We start from the raw sequence: 20,051 nt of genomic DNA on the forward strand, positions 1-20,051 counted from the left end.
ATTTAAGTAATAATTAAATATCATGCAACCTTGATTTATCATAAGTGCAACTATGTTCACCTACGTGATAAATAAAGCAATATATTTTACTGGCTTTTGCTCGCGGCTTCGTCCACGTGAAGGAGTTTTGCGGGATAATTTTTTTCCGACTTACTTGATATGTATCGTTATATTATGGCTAAATTACACAAAATCATTTTAAACTGTAGCCTATGTGTTATTCTGATTTATAACCAGTACTGTAAAGTTTCATCCAAATCAGTAATTTTTTCGTGAAGAAGAAACAATCATACATCCATCCTTGCAAACTTTCGCATTGATAATATTATGATATTATTTTAATGTAGTTAACATGACCCGCTATGGCGTCTGTCTTGTCCCCTGCGGTGTACTATAACCCATGTAAACAATGTGACGACTGCTATGTGCCAATTCGTGGTGTTTGGTTACCCATAGTGGTACGTCAATGGGACTCAATGGATTTTTCTACTGACATCTCCTGTATTGTATACCTATTACAGCTCATATAGCAGGAGGTGGCTGGATGCGGCTTAACACATTGTAAGTGCCTATAAGAATCACAAAAATTGCCAACCTTGAGGTATTTTATTGATTCAAGAGACATTTTATGATTTTTGTGACACATTAAAAACAAAGTTTTATTACAAAATCTACTGCTGCTTCCAATAGCTCGATCTGGTTTTGAGTGAGGCCTATGTTTAGCACTGGACATGTTGCGGCTAATGATGGTGAAAAGCTGTTGCTAATCATCAAAATCAATAAATATAATGTACAAAAATACGATTAAATTCTAAAAATAGTTTTAAGTCTTATATCTAACATTCGCGTAAACATAAGGAATTATTAGCTTTTGCTCTTATTGAAATCTGGGGTAAATACAGTAATGTCGAGCTTATTTATGACATATTTAGAATAGGGTCAGATGTATTATATGTCCTACAATCAAATCTACAAATTATACGTTTTTATAGTATATAATATTATCAATATTGTAAATGTGGTGGAGAAGATATTTACTAGGAATAAATTTCTGAAGTACTGATTTTTTAAAATTACATTGTGTAGGTACAATAGACACATCTTTTATCTCCAAAGGGGTAGGCAGAGGTGTAACGGGTGCACCCACTTTCCGCTGTGTGTATTCCGTCCCATGATGTGATAGGAGTGAGCCTATCGCCATGTTGGACATAAATTCCAGACTCGGATTTAATGGTGACTATTAAAATATATCACTGTGTCCGACCCGGGGGTCGAACCCGAGACCTCAGTACTGCTGCGGTATTACCACAAGGCCATCGAGGCAGCCGTATAAAAAATGGAATTTGGTCAAATAGTTGCATAAAAACTATGTTGTCATACAAAAGATTTGAATATAAAGCTCATTTAAAATCCAAGTTTAAGTCTCAAACTAGGCAAGTCTGTATCTTGAGAGAGGCAGGGTTACTTAATTATTTATTTATTTTTTATTTATTTATTGCACTTAATATACAAATGTATACAGGCGGGCTTAATGCCATAGGCATTCTCTACCAGCCAACCTTAGGGTGGTGCAGAGATAATCATGGTAGGTGCATCACGGCAATATGACACTGAGAAAGAAGAAAAATATACAAAATACCTATAATAACTATAAATACAATATAAGTAAAATTATAAGTATCAGAATACATAAAATACATATTATAATTACATAAACATATACATATAAATATACATATATACATAAGAATATAATGCAATATTATAAGATAAGGTGGTGACTATTCCGCTTCATTTAGCAGTAACTGTCGAACTCTCCTTTTGAAGGCAAACCGAGTGGTCAACGATCTGATTTCGGTTGGGAGTGAATTCCATAGAAGAATGGATTGGACAGCGAAAGAACAGTGAATAAAGTCAGAACTATGAGGTGGGCATTTAAGGAGAAGATTGCTAGCTGAGCGAAGGTTCCTATTGTGACTATTACAGAGGAATTGGAAATTTGAAGATAAGTAAGTAGGAGGAGTAGGGGAGTTAAGAAAAGAGAATAAAGTCGTTAGTGCTCGCAACGAACGCCGTTGACGTATAGGCAGCCATTTAAGTTGTAGACGATAGGAAGAAATGTGGTCATATTTACGGAGGTTAAACACAAATCGAATGCAGTTATTTAGAAGTCGGTCTAGTTTGTTGAGTAAGTCTGCATTCAGATCAAAATAGCACAAATCACCATAGTCGATTATAGGAAGGATTAAGGTTTGCACCAGCAGAGTTTTGGTCTTGGGCGGGAGAAAGTTCTTCAGACGGTAAAGAGCACGAAGGGTACCGATGACTCTCTGACAGACAGACGTTACCTGGGGCCTCCAGCTCAGAGTAGAGTCGATATGCAGACCGAGGTCCCGAACACTAGAGCTCCAAGGAATGATTGTGTCATTAAATCTAACGGGTGGAATGATCGTATTATCCACCTTGCTGATCATCCTGGAACTGCCTACAATAATGGCCTGACATTTCACAGGGTTCACGGATAAACCGAAATTGTCGGACCAGGATTTAATCTTAACTAAGTCCCTGTTCACCCCTGTCAACGGCCGCAGACACGCTATCGACTCCATCCTGAGAATATAATTGCAAGTCATCGGCATACAGATGGTACGCACACTGAAGTTCTTGAGTTAAAAGATTGATAAATAATGAAAACAACAATGGGGAGAGTATGCCGCCTTGAGGAACTCCAGAGTTTATATGGCACCAACTGGACGAGGAATCGCCAAGTCGCACCAACTGCTGGCGTCCCTGAAGATAAGACGAGAACCAATCCAGAGCCGAAGGAGAGATCAAGAGGTGGGAGAGGATGGCTAGAAGGATGTCGTGGCTGACAGTACCAAAGGCGTTCGAGAAGTCAACCAAGGCCAATACAGTGACCTTGGTGTCCTCCATGCCCGCCCTAATATCGCCAGTCACTTTGAGTAGCGCAGTTGTAGTGCTGTGACCATGTCTGAAACCGGATTGCAGTGGGCACAACAGGTTGTTGAGGTGCACAAACTCAGACAATTGTTTATGTGCACAAGCCTCAAGCACTTTGGAGAGGAAAGGAAGAATGGATATAGGACGGAAATCTTTCGCATGGGAAGGGTTAGAAATTTTCGGAAGAGGAATCACAATGGCTTTCCGCCACAGAGATGGGAATATGCCAGAGGAAAGGGAGCCATTAATGATGTCCGAAATGGCTGGGAGTAGGTGATCCAGGATAGGGATTATCATACGACGACTGATGTTATCGCAGCCAGTCGCATTGGATTTAATGGAAAGGATTACCTTTTTGATGTCGCCCATCGAAACTGGGGAAAACTGAAAATGGTTGATATTAGGCCTAGGGAGACCGTCTAAGAAACCAATGGTGCGACGTATAGTTTGGTGATCAGTCAGGGTAGATGAAGAGAAATGACGATTAATATCATCCAAACCAATAGTCACCCCACAGGGATCTAAATTTTTATCCTTGCCAATACCTAGAGTCCCAAGGAATCTCCAGATACTGGCCGTAGTAGATAGTGATATATTGCTGAGAATATGACGGCGTTTAGCATTACGCACCAGCTGATTGCACCGATTTCTTGCAACTTTGAAAAGGCACCAGTTTTCCTCCGAACGATTTCTCCTGTACCGATGAAAGGCCCGATCCCTACGTCTCATCGCCATTCGAACCCCTCGAGTCAACCAAGGTGCAGGGGGACGCTTAAGTTTAATTTTGCGAACAGGGGCATGAATATCGAAGAGAGCAGTGACAGAGCGATTGAAAATGTCGACTTTATCATTTATAGATGGAGCTGCAATCAAATCATCCCACCTACAATTGGCAGCATCTCTGTCAAGCTTCTCCGAATCAATGCGACCAAAACTACGCAAGTACAGCACCTTAGGAGGAAATTTAGGTGATTTTAGGATGTAGGAAATATAGATGAGGTCGTGGTGAGAGAAGCCAGGAGCCGGAATTTGACCATGTGAGGAAACGAGGGAAGGAGCAGAGGTGAGGATAATATCGAGCCAAGTATCATGTCCGTCCATATTGTGATGGGTAGCTTGCATTGGCAGGACATGTAACTTAACCGATTCAAGGATGTTCAGGAGTTTACGGGACCGAGAGGAGTGTTGAGCAAGGAGATCAGTATTTAAATCACCCATGATGATGTGATGAGCATATTCAGATCCTATAGATTCCAGAACTGATTCCAGACTGGAGAAGTAGTCAAGAGATGGGGGACAATAAACAATTATATCAATCTAAAAATATTAGATTCTTCTACTATTGTAACAACGTATTGTGAATCTTTGTTTTTCTATTTTCACATAGTAATGTACCTAATCATTAAGAATAAGTAACTCCGACGGCATATTATAAGAATGTTCTGCTGAGATATACAGAGCTTTCAATCCTTAATCTAATAGTAATACGGTCTAAAATTACCACTTATTTTAAACATTTACTCGTCTGCTTATATACAAATATATTACTATTCTCTTTTTCAAGAAGTTATTTTAAAGTTTCTGATGTTTCAGAGTTATAAACTCAGTGTTAATATAGTTAAAGTTCATAATTGTACTACAGATAGGTAGAAATTTATGATTACACGAGGTACTTACTCGTTTCGACATCTATACATATAAAACAAAGTCCCCAAAACCTCTCCGTATGTGATCGATTTTCTCAAAATCTACTGAACGGATTTTATACGGTTTTTACTAAAAGATAGTGCAGTTCTTGAAGAAGGTTTAGCTTAATAGTACATTACGGTTTTATGTAAATTGACTGAAATATAACGATTATTGTTGAAGAGGTTACGTGGTTGTGGTTGAAAACTTTATGACTCTTGGACGCGGGCAAAGCCGCGGGCACAACTAGTCCTATAATAATTCTATATTAAACAATTGATGGGAACTTCCTCTACTAATGAGAGACGCAGTATAAAACGTATTTAAGTATAAGGTATCAATGATAAAGATTCTGAACCCATAGTAGCATCATATTTCTCAGTCAAATAAACAAAACAACCTACGGGGTGTGTATAAATTAGACTTTATAGTTTAATATAATAAGATATAAAATGCGAATTCATTAAAAATTCTCGCCACGGAACGTCTTGCAAATGTTTGTATCTTAATTAATCGTAAACTACTTGACAGATTTGGATGAGGTTTTCACTGTTTGATAGCTCAGTATTTCTACTATCTCGTAGCATTTTTATATATCATACCAACTGATAGTTTCTGAGAAAATCTCGTTTGAAATACAAGTCAAAATCCGAGCTTTAATATTAGCATTGTTTACATTACGCAGAATCGTTAAACGTTGCTTGATAATAAATCATGTAATTGCTTTTTCTACGTTTTTATTTGATTTGTGTTTGCAAAATTAATATTCAGGTGCGTCTGTTCATTTTATTTGTTTAATCTTTGACGTCAATTAATATATTGGTATGTGATATTAAAAAATAACAATCCTCTTTGATCTGTATAGGCAGATTCGAAACTGATGTAGTGTCATGTTAACAAGCAAGTCTATTGTCATTTGGATAATAATCCCAAACAAAGCATATTTAAGAAACAAACTTAATATAAAGATGTGGTATCCTGAGAATAAAGTAAAATATCAGTTAGTAATATGAATATTGTTAATAATATTGGAAATGTAGTTGCTGGTCATAAAAACTATGTCAAAGTTCTACATGCGTCTATAGAATTTATTTTCCCACTCTATAAAAGTTAGAGACATTAGAAGTGTATAAAATTAGAACAATTATTTAAATAAATTTTATACACCTTGAAAATAACAATAAATTATATGGCAACCAAAAATTTAATTATATTTCATTAGTACGTCTATTAGCTGAAACATCAGCCTGTGTGCGATGACGTCACGTCCCACAATGGGAGACACGGCCCGGTGTTCGTCTCACGCGTTATCTATTCGCTGGCGATTCGCATTCCATTCCTATAGCTCTTATTGTCATATTTATAGAGCATCATTTTCAGCGATAGGCAGAAATATAACGAACCCTAATTTGATTAGAAATCCTATTGCTGTTAAATAAATAATGGCTTAAACCAGAACAGAGTAGAAAAATCCAGTCTTTATCCTGCCCGGGGATTGAACCTAGGACAATACGATAGTCGTATGAACGCAGTACAGAACAGGTATACTGTTATGATGTGGGTAACTGTGAATATTTACCATCATGCGAAATTCACAAAAAAATAGGAATATAGTTTAAAATAGATTTTATTTTACACACGAGAGAGTTTGTTTTATTTTTTAAGAGAACTTTGATATTGCACATTAAAAATAAAGATGATGTTTATAATTAAGTAAATTTAAGGGTTCATTATACTGAAATAAGGAGAAAATTTTAAGCATATATCTACTAATAAATTCTTCTAACAATTGTTTAGTTACTTTCTACCTTATGCCGATTATTTTAAGAGATAAAGATACACCTATTAAAATAAGGACCATCAAATATAATTATTACGCAAATAAATGTCTAATTTAGGCATTTTTAAATAATCATGCAATCCAATTACCAATATAAAATAAATTATCAAACTAAATAGACAAAAAATAAATAATAACATATTTCAAAGTATTATAAATAAAGAAAAACTCGCAATAACTAATATTTTTTTCTTTATTCTTAATTATAATCAACAATAAAATTTATTAGTGTAATTCCATAATTAAAAATTTGATTGCAGGTAACAATAAAAATATGGATGAATATAAAATAATTGACAATAACAAATTTTAAATACTTTATAGACGGAAGTTATATTTAATTTGATTATAACTTATTTATGTTGTTTTTGTGTTATTATAAATATAAAAACAATTGAATTGTGTTTTTTTCGAGTTTGATATGGGACCGGATAGCATAGTTTTTTGAGTGTTTTTAATCTTATAAGTCTGTATAAAGAAATTCTAATAAGACAAAACAATGTATAAACCCTACTTATAAGTTTATAATCTACTATTTCGTTTGAAAAAACAATAGCTATGATAACATCAAGTAACCCTTAACCGCTTATTTGCTTAATAGAAGACGACGCATAAACACTTATAAGAATTATAATTATAATAAGTATATATTGCTACGTTATAGGAAACATCTGGAATGGTCAGTCAAAAATTTCATGATATAATAGGTCTGTAAATACCCCAACAGATATAGAAAGGTAAATTCATAAAAATACTATTTATAAATAATTTGATCGTGCACGGCATAACGAATACAGTAAAGATTATTATAATATATATGATGAAATATTTATACTAAAGGTACTTAGTTATTAACAGTATAACAATTTAATATATGAATTTATTGTCTTAAAAAAAACATCAAAACTTACAATTAAGGGAACGGAATAAAAAATATGATTGTTTTAAATATTTATGTATTAATAATAGGAGCAATAAACTTTATTTTTCATATATAATTGTTTGTAATATAATATAATATGAATCATAACGTAAAATGTTAGTAAAATTAATTAATTATATTTGTGATTAAGATAATAAATTTTAAAACTAAATCTGCCGCGAAACGATTATAATACGATGTTCTTCAAAGTACAATTTTTAAACAAACATATTCTAATTAGAAAATGTAAGTTATGTTGATGATTTTATGACATTTAACTAAAATTAAAATTGTATTGTTAACTTAGTACATTTAAATAACTAAGAACCCTAACATCCTAAACTGAAAGGTCAACGAACTTTAACATCAGCGTCATTATGACTTATAGACAAAAATATACCAAACGTTATAACATATTTAACTTAAAACATCTTCTCAAAACAATAAATTAAATAAACTAACCAGGCCATTTAAACGAATAAAAATATTAAAATAACATTAAAGACTAGGTTAAAGAATAATTGAGAATATTTTAATAGTAACCTGTTTAGGACTTGGTCTAAGTGTACATATGGTCTCCATTCAGTGTGTTATGCGTTGAACATCCAAACTTTTCAAACCTTCCCATTACAAGTTATATAGTATTTCTCCGACACATTCAGGAGTAGTAAAATACAAATAAACTTTTGAGTCGGGATTCGAACCCCTACTTTCATTGGTAGAGTCAATGTAGAAGTTTACACGTATGAAATATCAATATACTTATTACCATCAAATTACATACAAATATATATGCGTTAGGTATTATGACAGAAAATATATGTATGTAGAAAATAGGAATTTAAATATCTATGAAGGTGCATGATGTCCTATTTCATATATTTTTTTATGAAACTACCAATATCGTATTTTATTTAATGATATTTATTTCGTCAAAGATTTAGTGTCGAAATACCAGTAAAGAGATGAATTTATAAAAAAAAGTACTATTAACATTGAGAATAACTACTCGGAATCATAAAGAAAAGCACTACAAAATCCGATTAAAAATGAACACGAAACTTCAATAATTTAAAAACAAAAATATTCACTTAACAAAAGGTTACAGATGCCTAATAAAATGTTATATACACTAGACGTCATATTCGAACTACATTATTCATGATAACACAAACACTTGTCTTGTCTGTTCGTTACTTATTAAATTCCAATAGGACGGCGCGGCTATTAGGGTCAGATATTTTTAGCACGCTATTATATTAACTGAGCAAATAAACTTAATTCATCAGTGTTGGAGAATCTATTTTTACTGTAACAGTTTTTAATATGATTTGGAAAATAATTTTAAAATTAGAATATTATATTTTTTAAATTCATTTTTCGAATTCTCACTTTTCTGATTATTATTACCAGTTATATTATTACGAAAATTCTATTTTCAAATTTACGTTCAAAATGTACCTTTTTTGTTTGCAACTATTACAATTTAACAATAAAAAAGTATATCTAAAACTGAGCGGCAAAATTTTTATTTATCCCGTACTTAATTTTACACCGGAATTTCACGAATTATATATCTTATCGAATTTGTCGATTGGAACAACAAACACTAAATAAGCAATTTATTAACACCTATACAGAAATTACTAACAGGTGAAAATAAAAAAATTGGCCTCCGTCCATATATTAAACGTCATTCACATCTCGGAATTCTTAATCCCAAGTCAGCAACGGAACAAAATTCCCGGTAGTGGGGTGCAAGTGGCTGTAATTGACACAAATCAATCACGGCAGAATCCCGGTAACCGTGAGATATCGGCCCGGTGACACCGCCGCGCCACGTCCGCCAATTAAACTTTCTTATTGGATGTAATTGATCATTTGATTTATTGCCGATTGCTGCCGATGTACTTTTTATTTTTTAATTAGTGGTACATTCCTCGGTGCGGTATTTTTTTCCGTTTCAACCGATAAATTCGGAATTGTGACGTTGAGTAATTGAGATTGCTTTTTATCTGTAAGTTTGCTATCTTGAACGGATCTAGATATTTTCGTGTAAATTAATTTTGAGGCTGTTGATTTGTGTAACTGTCGCTTTAGCGATATTTCTTGTTGTTAACTGTTTATTTTTAAGCCAAAATATTATCCAAGTATCATTTGATTTACACTCAGTTTGAATTCAAAACTAATTACTCGCAAACTTCTTATAAGATTACCTCGTGCGCAATTTGTCTCAAATAAAATAATAAACCATAACACCGGCGTGGGAAGTAAAGAAACTCCGAACCTAACTCGCCTAACACATTATCAAACACTTAATTGTGCAAACACTTACGTGTCAGACGAGAGACATCACAAATTCACATCACTCTAGTCAAAACACATGGACGTAGTCTTCAGAAAAAAAATATTACGTTCAAAATCACAAACACAACGTGACAATAACGTTAGTACTAATGCCGTACACAGTCAGCTACGCCCAAAAATAATCTTTCAAGTTCGTCGGCAAAACAAAACAAAAACATTTCACAGCACAAGTCGAGTTCACTGTTGTCGCCGGGTGAAAGAAAAAAAAAATAAAAACCGGAAAAAAACAATCGGAAACGGTCACGATTATTGACAGTTCACGATACACGATCGATTATCGGATGAGCGGTTTCGATCCGATTATTTATTACGTAAGGCGAGAGTGGCGGCGCGCGGCGTGGCGACGGGCGCGCGTCGTAGTCGCGACACACGACTGCAGTGCGATCCTTCGGACGAGACCCCACCAGCACTACGCGCATCTGAGGCTCACTCCTTAGCGCGGCCCCGCCCAGTGGGACGCCACTCGGCGGCTAAGATGACCGTCTCCCTCCTTGTCGCTCGCGGTCGGCGGCGCGCTGTGCGTCCCGCTCGCGCGCGGCGACAGTGGGGCGCGCCAATGGGATCGGTTCGGCGGATCGAGTCGAGACGATGAATCGAGATGTGTACTTAGGTATCACTGCACAAGTCCTTTTGTTGTAGTCGATAATGGGATGCGCTTTTTTTGCTACGCGATCGACGGCCCGCTCCTTGGACCTCGCTCTGTTTACAACCGGAACATTGCTTGTACACCGGAACGGTTTACCGTGATTTTTTATTTAAATCACGGTCGTCAATGCAAAATTTGGTTATGACGTCTTTCATTAAAATCATTTACGTAGATAGATTTATAGCAGATTATTTTAGTGTTGAATTATTTTTTATTTACACTTGTTTACTGTTTGTAATAGATAGATTCTTATAAGGGAATTGCCTTCACCTTGAAATTCTCCCAAAGTGCAGGGATACAACGCAAAGGGCAAGTCTCGTAGGGTGATTGTCTCAGTGGCTGGGGTGGGTGAACTCGATAGGGCGCCAAAGTAGGTCAGTTTTTGTTTCGCGCCACTCGAATTTCGGTTACTGGGTTCCTACGACGACTGCGAGTGTCAATTATTGGCATGTTTACCTTAATCTTTGCTGATAATAGTACGCGCTTTGTCATTCTCTTTGAATAATGATTAATTTTAGTTCAAATTACTTTTAAGTAATTACAAAGTTTTTAATTCCATGTAAATTAAAATATGGATGGGCAATAAATTATGTTATTTTTAATGAAAATTATTTTGTATTAAATTAATATGAATTCACAATATGGTTAGTTATTTGTACTATCATACGTCTCTAGCCCATTACTAAATCCCTCACAAAAATCCATAAAAGTAATATTTTAGGTTTCATATTTTTTCGAGCGCATTTTTCCTTTCAGGCGACAAAGAAAAGCGGTTACGCTCCTCTCACCGCTAGATGGCAGTAGCCGCCGCTTTTCCCCATTTTCACAGCATTTTCCGAGAAAAATCTTTGTTTATCACAAAGTATATTGTTAAAGAAAATTAAATATGTTAATTTTAAGGTGAAAGGCATTGAATTTTACGGGGGAAGATGGTTTTTCTATTTTTTCCTAGAATTGAGAAAATATCTTGACGTAGGCGAGATTGAATAAGTACAAGGTATTTTTAGATAAGTGTGATAAATATTTTGGAAGTTAAATCTGTTAATTTTAAAATGTTATGGTTACCTATTACTCAATTATGGACGTAATATATATGTATTTTTACATTTGTTTAGTCTACGCGTATACTTGAGGAGGTAGACCGAGATGTTGGATAGGAAATATATCTAACCGCCAATGTTTTTTCTGCCCCATGATGTGATAAGGGAGCGTTTATTTTTACACTTATTATTTATTATATGTTTATTTCACGTAACTAGAAGCCGCGAAAAGGCATTTTGGTTTTTGAAAAAAAAAAAAAAAACTACTTGACTATCGAAGCCTAGAGATCTTTGATATAATATGCACGCCGGCAGTGTGCTGATAAAGGAATACTATATTAATTCAATAATAATTCTTAAATCTTGAATGAAACAGAAGTTAGTTTGAACGAGTATATTTTTGGAATTCCGAAAATTTTCACTAATAGATAAATTCATTCACTAATAGGTTATACCTCTGATTGTTATAAAATACTTTACATCCTAGGAACCCATTATATGAGCGGGATTGCAAGTAGAAACTAGTATCAGTGGCGAAACGTACAACCCAAATCACCGACTTCTCTTTTAGTTTTACTTTTGTCTTAGCTTTTTTAATAAATTGGCCGCGATATGTTAACTAAGGCAATTCTTTATCTTTTGTAAATATGTCACCCTTTGCCACTGATTAATAATCGTATGAAACGTAGTGACGGGCGAAACAAAAGCTTTTTAAGGCGGACAAAAAATCAATAACATTTAAAAAAATATATAATATTTTTTTGTATCTGTATTCTGGCAGGTATGGATTTACTTAATTAGCTTAATTTAACTTCCTGATGTATTTTAAACGAATCATGAGCTCTACATTTCATTTTTAATCTCTATCATATATAATGTACAGTTTCAATGTAGTTGTAGCCAGTGTAACTGGACATAATAAGACTTAACATCTCATGTCTCAGACGAGCGCAGTGAAATACCGAACAGTATTTTGTAATTCAATGTGTTGGATGGTGTTTATTGTTTATGGGCGGTCGTATCGCTTATCAGGTGACTGGTAAGCTCGTCTCGTCATTCCAAGCAATAAAAAAAGTTCCAGTGATCTAATTTCGGCATAATCTTGGCTCCTGTTGTCTTTTACAGTATTTTTGTTCTTCTAAATGTTAGTAATTTTTTTTCAGAAACGAAGTCTATTGTGATTAAAAGCACTTCTGAGTAATGTCACGGGACCCCACGATGCAGGCTTGCCTAGTGTGGGGACCATTGTCAATACATTGATTAATTTCGTACTTTACTGTAAAATTTCATACTTTGTATATTCATTACGTACTTATAAGATCTTTTGTGTTAAATAAAAATATTTTTCATTTTTTTTATTTCATAACATTTGGTAACTTTCTCCTTACGTTCTAATTTAAATCAATCATTGACCTAAAACGATCGTGTGATCTAAATTAATTTTGACTTAGTATAAAGTTCTATCTCTGTAATTGTTAAAATCGTTCGATACAAGCGTGTCATTAAGTGCCGTGTATTGAAACACACACACACACACCAATACACATATACACGCGTAAACACACACACACAGACAAGCGTGTGTATAGTATGATTTTCTGAATTGTTTTATTGTCTTTTGTTTTATTTTATTATTATTTTTTATTGTTATTCTTTTATATCCCTTTAATATTGGGCACATAATATTGTAATTTGTATGGGAAGGCACTGTTCTAAAATACAAGTTTTTCTTAGTTTAGGAAACAGAATTACAGCGATTTGTAACTAATTTTGAGTCTAATAAAAAAACTTATTATTTATTGTTATTGAGTTCTAACTTAACGAAGTAGACATTAAGAAAGATATATCTGACTATTTCCTAGATATTAGTATATAATTACAAACAGTAATATTTATTTATTTTCTACTTTAGGTTTGTACTAGACTGACTTATACGTATCACACTTAAATAGTTACGTAAAAGAAGGAATATTAGAATTGTAGATTTGCTCTCAACCTACCTATATTATAATAAATAGGCAAGTATGTTTGCATACAATAAGTAATCTCTAGGACTACTAATTGGATTCTGAAAATGTTCTCAATAATAAAAGCTACATTATCCCTTGACACCGTGGAGTACTTTTTAACCGGCAAACGGATTTTAAGCATGCGAAGCTGCTGTTGAAATGAGTATTTATATGTACTCTAACGCCCTTATTCATAGACGTTATTTATCTAAGGACGGAGCAATGCTGTGATAACAAGTCTGTTTCTCAGTGCTGACGGTATGCCTTCGCAATGCGTAGACATAGGGCCGTTGTGATTGGCTAATATTGAGATACAACTTGAATCTAGTTGGCTGTCACATAAACAAAGCTGAGAAAGACTTGTTATCACAGCAATGCTCCGTCCTTAGATAAATAATGTTTATGAACAAGGGGGCTATTCTTTATTGATCATCTTAGAACTATAGAGTGATAATCATTATTTATATTAAATCTTTTTTATATGCGTACAGCAAAGTGAAATCTCCTAATGGCGTAGAGTACATTAAAGTAACCTCTGTACAATAGGGGACCGGCCTATGCTTGATTTTGTCCATTATTCTATATATAATGGTTAATAATACGAAAAAGAAGCACTGCTGCGAAAACTGCATAAAAATTGGTTAAAAAATGAGCGAGTAATTCATATTTAAAATATTGTAATGTGCAGAAGTGGGCGCGATATGGGGATATCGCTTCATCTCTTTCTTTCGCACGCGTCGTAATTCCCGATGACGTCACATGTGGATATTTCGTCTCTTTTCTGTTTCTTGTTAATTACCCCTTCCACCGAAATTCAAAGACTTATAACTTGTTGATTTTTTACCGGATTTTTAAAAATTCCTTCTGTGTTATAATTTATATTATGTAAATATTTGATAAAAGTAAAGAACATAAATGAGTCCGGTACCCTATTATGTCAACTGTTTTGAAAGAGTAAATGCGAAGTCTGATCCCGGACTGTAATATAAATATGTCGGCCACTATGTTTTACAACTTTGGTTCCTGCGCGGATTCAAATATCATGGACATTCATGGGGTTTACCAAATACGCCAGCAACTAGACCCGCTTCCGCCTCCGCTAGTCGCTCCGCTATCTCCTCTAATACACACCGTTCATAATTATTCCGTGCGATGCGGTGAATTGCAATATTTGAATAGCAATTGTTGCTACCATTGGCAAAGCACACGGCGATTTCGCAATTTTTATGTCGACACTTCGATCTAAAATTAACTTTGTTATCTTTATATCTGTGAAGGTTAGTTTATACGTTTGGAGCATGATTAAGTGTTATGACTCACTTATACCGGTCACGTGATGTTAAGTGATACCAGGAGTCGTAGATGCTTTTAACAACTTTGTTTCATCTTATTTATGTACTTAATATATGAGATAAGTTCTATATTATTTATAATAATATAATAATAATAATATCAGCCCTGTATTATATACTTGCCCACTGCTGAGCACGGGCCTCCTCTACTACTGAGAGGGATTAGGCCTTAGTCCACCACGCTGGCCTAGTGCGGATTGGTAGACTTCACACACCTTCGAAATTCCTATAGAGAACTTCTCAGATGTGTAGGTTTCCTCACGATGTTTTCCTTCACCATTTATATTATTTGAGTAACAGGAAATGACTATCATGGACTTAAGGATCGGAGTGCAAAATTATTTAGTGGCTGAACCACTAAATATTTTATTGAAATTTGGAACAGTCAACTTGAACTATGCGGCCGTGGCTTTTGAACGGACTGTCGAATCGTATGTCGCAAGTTCAAAACTCAAGGGTACACCCTTGAGCTTTCTAAAGTTATGTGAGTTTTATTTCTGAATTATCCGCACTAGGCCAGAGCGGTGGACAAAGGCTTCTCAGCAGCATAGCCGGCCCGGTCTCAATAGTAACTTGTGGTATATCTTAGTGGTGCTAGTATATAATATAGTGTTGATATAATTATATTATTGTATTCTTGAACGGCAAAAACATAAGGTACTTTTTAAAATTAAAACTCAAACTTTGCGAGTGCTTGTAAATATTAAATCAATAAATATATAAAGTATAAAGGTACCAAAACAAATATTTTTTATGCGAAGATGTTAAATAAACATCGCACAATGCACAAATGTAAGCCGAGTTCAGACGTTCTTAGATATTATGAACATCTGTCGGAACCCTCCGATCGACACCCCCGCCCTTGTTGAAGGGTTGACGAAAGAATATTGTGGATGCAGCTTTATTAGAAATATTAATTATTTAGATATCATTATGGAGGTTATGTAATTTCCACTCGTTTTTTCTGTTTTCAATTGATGATTAGAAAGGCGTCTTGGTTACAGCCTCTGTTATTAACCCGTTGCTGGGCACGGAGGTCGTCTACTATTGAAAATTAAAGGATTATTTTAATAATTATTTTATTTATAGGAAAATAGAGGATGGAATTCAGCCATGGTATGTCGGAAAAATTTAATTACAATTACGAAATTTAACTTTGATATTTGATTGCATTAACACAAACCGACGGTCATATTTTTTAAGCTAATGTTACATTTATTACTTAGAAAACAATGTTATTGACAAAATTTCCACTCTCATATAATTTGTTTCGACCTTGAGTGGCCATTGACCTACAGTTCTTCACATACTCACTCGTTTTTTTTATTCTCGAAAGTCTAGGCAGACGAACAACTAGTGAACTCACAGTTCCAAGTATTTTTTTTTATTTTATTGAGGAAAAACAAACAGTTGTACTAAATAAGCACGTATATACAATTTTCTAATCACACAATCTACTACAAACCTAAACGAAATTAGAATTACAATAAAAAAGATTTGCATCTTAGTATAGCGCCGTATTTTAATAAAATTATGACCAGCATATCCACACAAAACCATCGAAAAAAAAATCAAAAAGTGAAACACGATAAAAATTTAACAAAAAACCCTATCCCTTCTTATGCAAATCTTTGGATTTTTTTCCACCATTTGATTTTAACACCGTCAGTCCGGTGTGTCGGCATCAATTATTAATTTTTCAAATGATTTATTAACGTTTTTTCAAACTTCTGTTAAAGTTAATTTGTATGAATTGAAAGGGTTTTCTGGCTTTCCCCGTTCAATAGAAATAATTACCAGTGGAAATTCGGAATGAAAATTGATCTTTTGTTTAATTTTTTTGGTCAATGCCTGTTATTGGGGTGTTCTTTGTTTTATTTTAAAAAACGTATAAAAGAAAATTAGGAGGGATTTTATAAAATAGATTTCTATGTGGCAACTAGGCCACTGAGGTAGTATGTCGCTTTGATTTCTATCACTTTATATTCAAAAATCGACCTACAAGTTATTTGCCATACAATCATTTTTACCAAATACACACAAGTCCTTTACTTCAATCTAGATAAAAATATACGTTGCGCCACCGATCTATCTGTAATGCCTATGGAGATCTTATCAATTCATTGTTTGTAATTGTGTTATGCGTTCCTTCTATTGCTTAATTCAGCATAATGTAAGGTATAATAGTGACATGCTTTGAACATAATTTAAAGGATTTCAGTGGCGTCAGCGCTTTACTTCGGATGGATATAAGTTTGACGATATGCCAGTGTACTAGTTAGGTCTCTATCTCTACTATTAAGGATGAAGTTGTGAGACTCTAATTTAAGATATGTTACCTCGTTTAACTAATAAAATAATACACTTATAATAATATCAGCCCTGTATTATACTTATATACTTGCCCACTGCTGAGCACGGGCCTCCTCTACTACTGAGAGGGATTAGGCCTTAGTCCACCACGCTGGCCTAGTGCTTTCGAAATTCCTATAGAGAACTTATCAGGTGCACAGGTTTCCTCACGATGTTTTCCTTCACCGTTAAAACAAGCGATAATTTACAAAGAATACATACATTATATTAGAAAAGTCAGAGGTGTGTGCCCTTGGGATTTGAACCTGCGGACATTCGTCTTGGCAGTCCGTTCCACACCCAACTAGGCTATCGCCGCTTTGATTTATTATTATTATAATAAAATAATACACTTAGTAGTAATAAATTAATCTTGTAATAATGCAAGGAATAATAAGGCTTTTTTATATATTTGTTTTATTTATTACCTCGTATCGTCATCAGACAAAATAATTACTGAGCATTCGCTTTCCCCAAAGATTTCCAGATCTACCTATTTAAACTCTACATAGAATACTAGACATTATTGAAGAGTACGTAGAGTCTTTTTTTATAGAATCTCTACTATAAAGTAAAAAAACACGCAATTCACGCCTTTATCTTTATAGTGGTAAATATAACTATGGTACACACTTCTAGCCAATGTATGTTTCATCCCATAAGGTAAAGCGAGCCTATCGGTATATAGGGCACAAATTGCACACTTTTTTTATATACGGGCAATACAAAGTGATCCCAATACACCTGAAGTATTACAGTCGGATATACACAGACTGAACCCGGAACGCGACGCACTACCATGGGAAACTATGGCAGGTTTGACACCTTGTGTACGGTGGTCGATATCCAGGCGGATATGATATAACAGTAAAACAAACTCGTGGATAAATAGATATTACTTCTCCCGAAAAATAATGCAAACTATAAAATATTAAACTAATTTTCGGATTGTATCGCGGTTTTAGTATTTTTTATTTTCTCCCGACGTTTCGAAGACTGCAGCCTTCATGGTCACGGGGTTATCTGCGACTAGACAAGCCACAAATCCTCGCCAAAGAACACAAGACACACACAAGATTCCTGCCTAGGATGATTCGCGAGGCTATTGAAATTAAAAAAACATCCTAATTTCAATAGGGCAGATGGTTGGAAGCTTGCACAAGCCTGGGATCCAGTTCTACATTTAATTAAATCGGAACCCAAAAGACCGGCTGCCAGACTTCAAGACACTGTGAGCTCATTCTGCGTAGATCGGACCACCAGCTAAACATTTTAAAATGTAGGTAGATATTGTAACTTTGACTTTGCGGATGAACAACACCTCAGTCCCCCCCGTGACCATGAAGGCTGCAAAGTCTTCGAAACGTCGGGAGAAAATAAAAAATACTAAAACCGCGATAGAATCCGAAAATCAGTTTAATTTCAATGTCTAACATTCGCGTCACCATAAGAAATCATTATAAAATATTATTTAATTGCACCACATTTTATAATATCATCTCCTTTCCTCTCCGCTGTCTGACCACCTCGCCCCACAATCACCCTTCTTCTTCCATCTTGTCATTGGTCAATATTACATCTATAGGTACTTTCGTTACAACATATCCTGCCACTAGCAAAACATCTTTATTCACCATATCATATTCATTAAACAGCAACAAAGTGCTTTTATTTCTTTGTTTCATTTGTTTTGAAAGTGGTTAATCTTACGTAGTTATAAGCCGTAACCACGGAGGGAGCCGACCGGTTGTCACCAGTCCCGTGTAGCCCTAAAGAAAAATCAGACAATAGCAACACGTGCGGCCGACACAATGCGCACCTACTACTGCGCAATCATGTCGCTGTGCGTGGACAAGTGGTGAGAGATAAGCGAGTATTTAGCAAAATAATTTAAAGGGCTTATATTTATGAAAAGATATGAGAGATGAGAGGCTATTGGGTGAAATGATCTCACTTATATTTGTGAATGTGTAGAATATGGCTGGAGAGGGGTGTACGAGGAAAACGTATGCTGATCGAATAAATTATCTCCGAAAGGGACAGGTCAGGAGTACCTTAAGTGGCGAAAATGTATGAAAAATAACTATGAATGTGGAAGAGGTCAACGTGTGTCAAGATCGTAGCATGTAGCGCTCAATAGTTTGCCTACCCCTACAGAATAAGGGCGTGAGTGAGTATTTACCCTTATATTTCTATAAAACTTGATGGAGATAGGATTTTAGCTTACGGATAGTGAGCGTACACAAGGGCACGGCTAAGAAATGGATTAATTAAGTTTTAATAATTATTATTTTAATAACAATAACAATATTAACTACGAATCCAGCTGATTATTATATACAGGACAGTTTCGCAAATTATTTTTAAATTAAAAGCTCACCACATCCGCTAAAGCTCCTCGCACGGACCATACACAACGATCAAAGCGCCGAGTCCAGCTTCTGTAACACGAATTGAGTTTTGCATTAATTATTTATGAATCTTGAAGACTTTATTACTAGTCTATGATAATACGTTTCGTATACAATAAACTGTATATGTATGAGATATTATAATGTATTCTATCAGACTAATAAATTATCTATATATATAAACATGAATCCCTATTTCCCTTGGTCACGCCATCACGCGTGAACGGCTGGACCGATTTCACTATTTGTTTTTGTTGTGTTTGTTATTGTTAGGAGAAGGATCTTTAGAAAGAAGAAATTCAAAAAATTGCGCGGAGAATTAGCAAATTTAAGAAAACTTAACGAAGATATTAATTTTATATAACTGTCAATTGTTTGAAATAACTGTCAGAGATTGACAGAATGCGCGCTGCAAATTCATAGTTAAGACGGGACAACGTCTGTCGGGTCAGATAGTAATATAAT

General features: G+C 34.7%; 1 protein-coding gene across 5 annotated transcripts in view; it reads right to left on the reverse strand.

The window, feature by feature from the left end:
* LOC115442390 (homeobox protein cut) overlaps positions 1-10,169 on the reverse strand; it is a 170,352-nt gene extending 160,183 nt beyond the window's left edge. For all 5 annotated transcript variants that reach the window (XM_030167420.2, XM_030167417.2, XM_030167414.2 and 2 more), the window contains exon 1: positions 9,745-10,169. The gene's annotated coding sequence lies outside the window, so the exon portion shown is untranslated. The remainder of the gene's footprint in view (positions 1-9,744) is intronic.
* Between the last annotated feature and the right edge of the window lie 9,882 nt (positions 10,170-20,051).

The sequence above is a fragment of the Manduca sexta genome, chromosome 9 (assembly GCF_014839805.1).
Source record: "Manduca sexta isolate Smith_Timp_Sample1 chromosome 9, JHU_Msex_v1.0, whole genome shotgun sequence".
NCBI lineage: Eukaryota > Metazoa > Arthropoda > Insecta > Lepidoptera > Sphingidae > Manduca > Manduca sexta.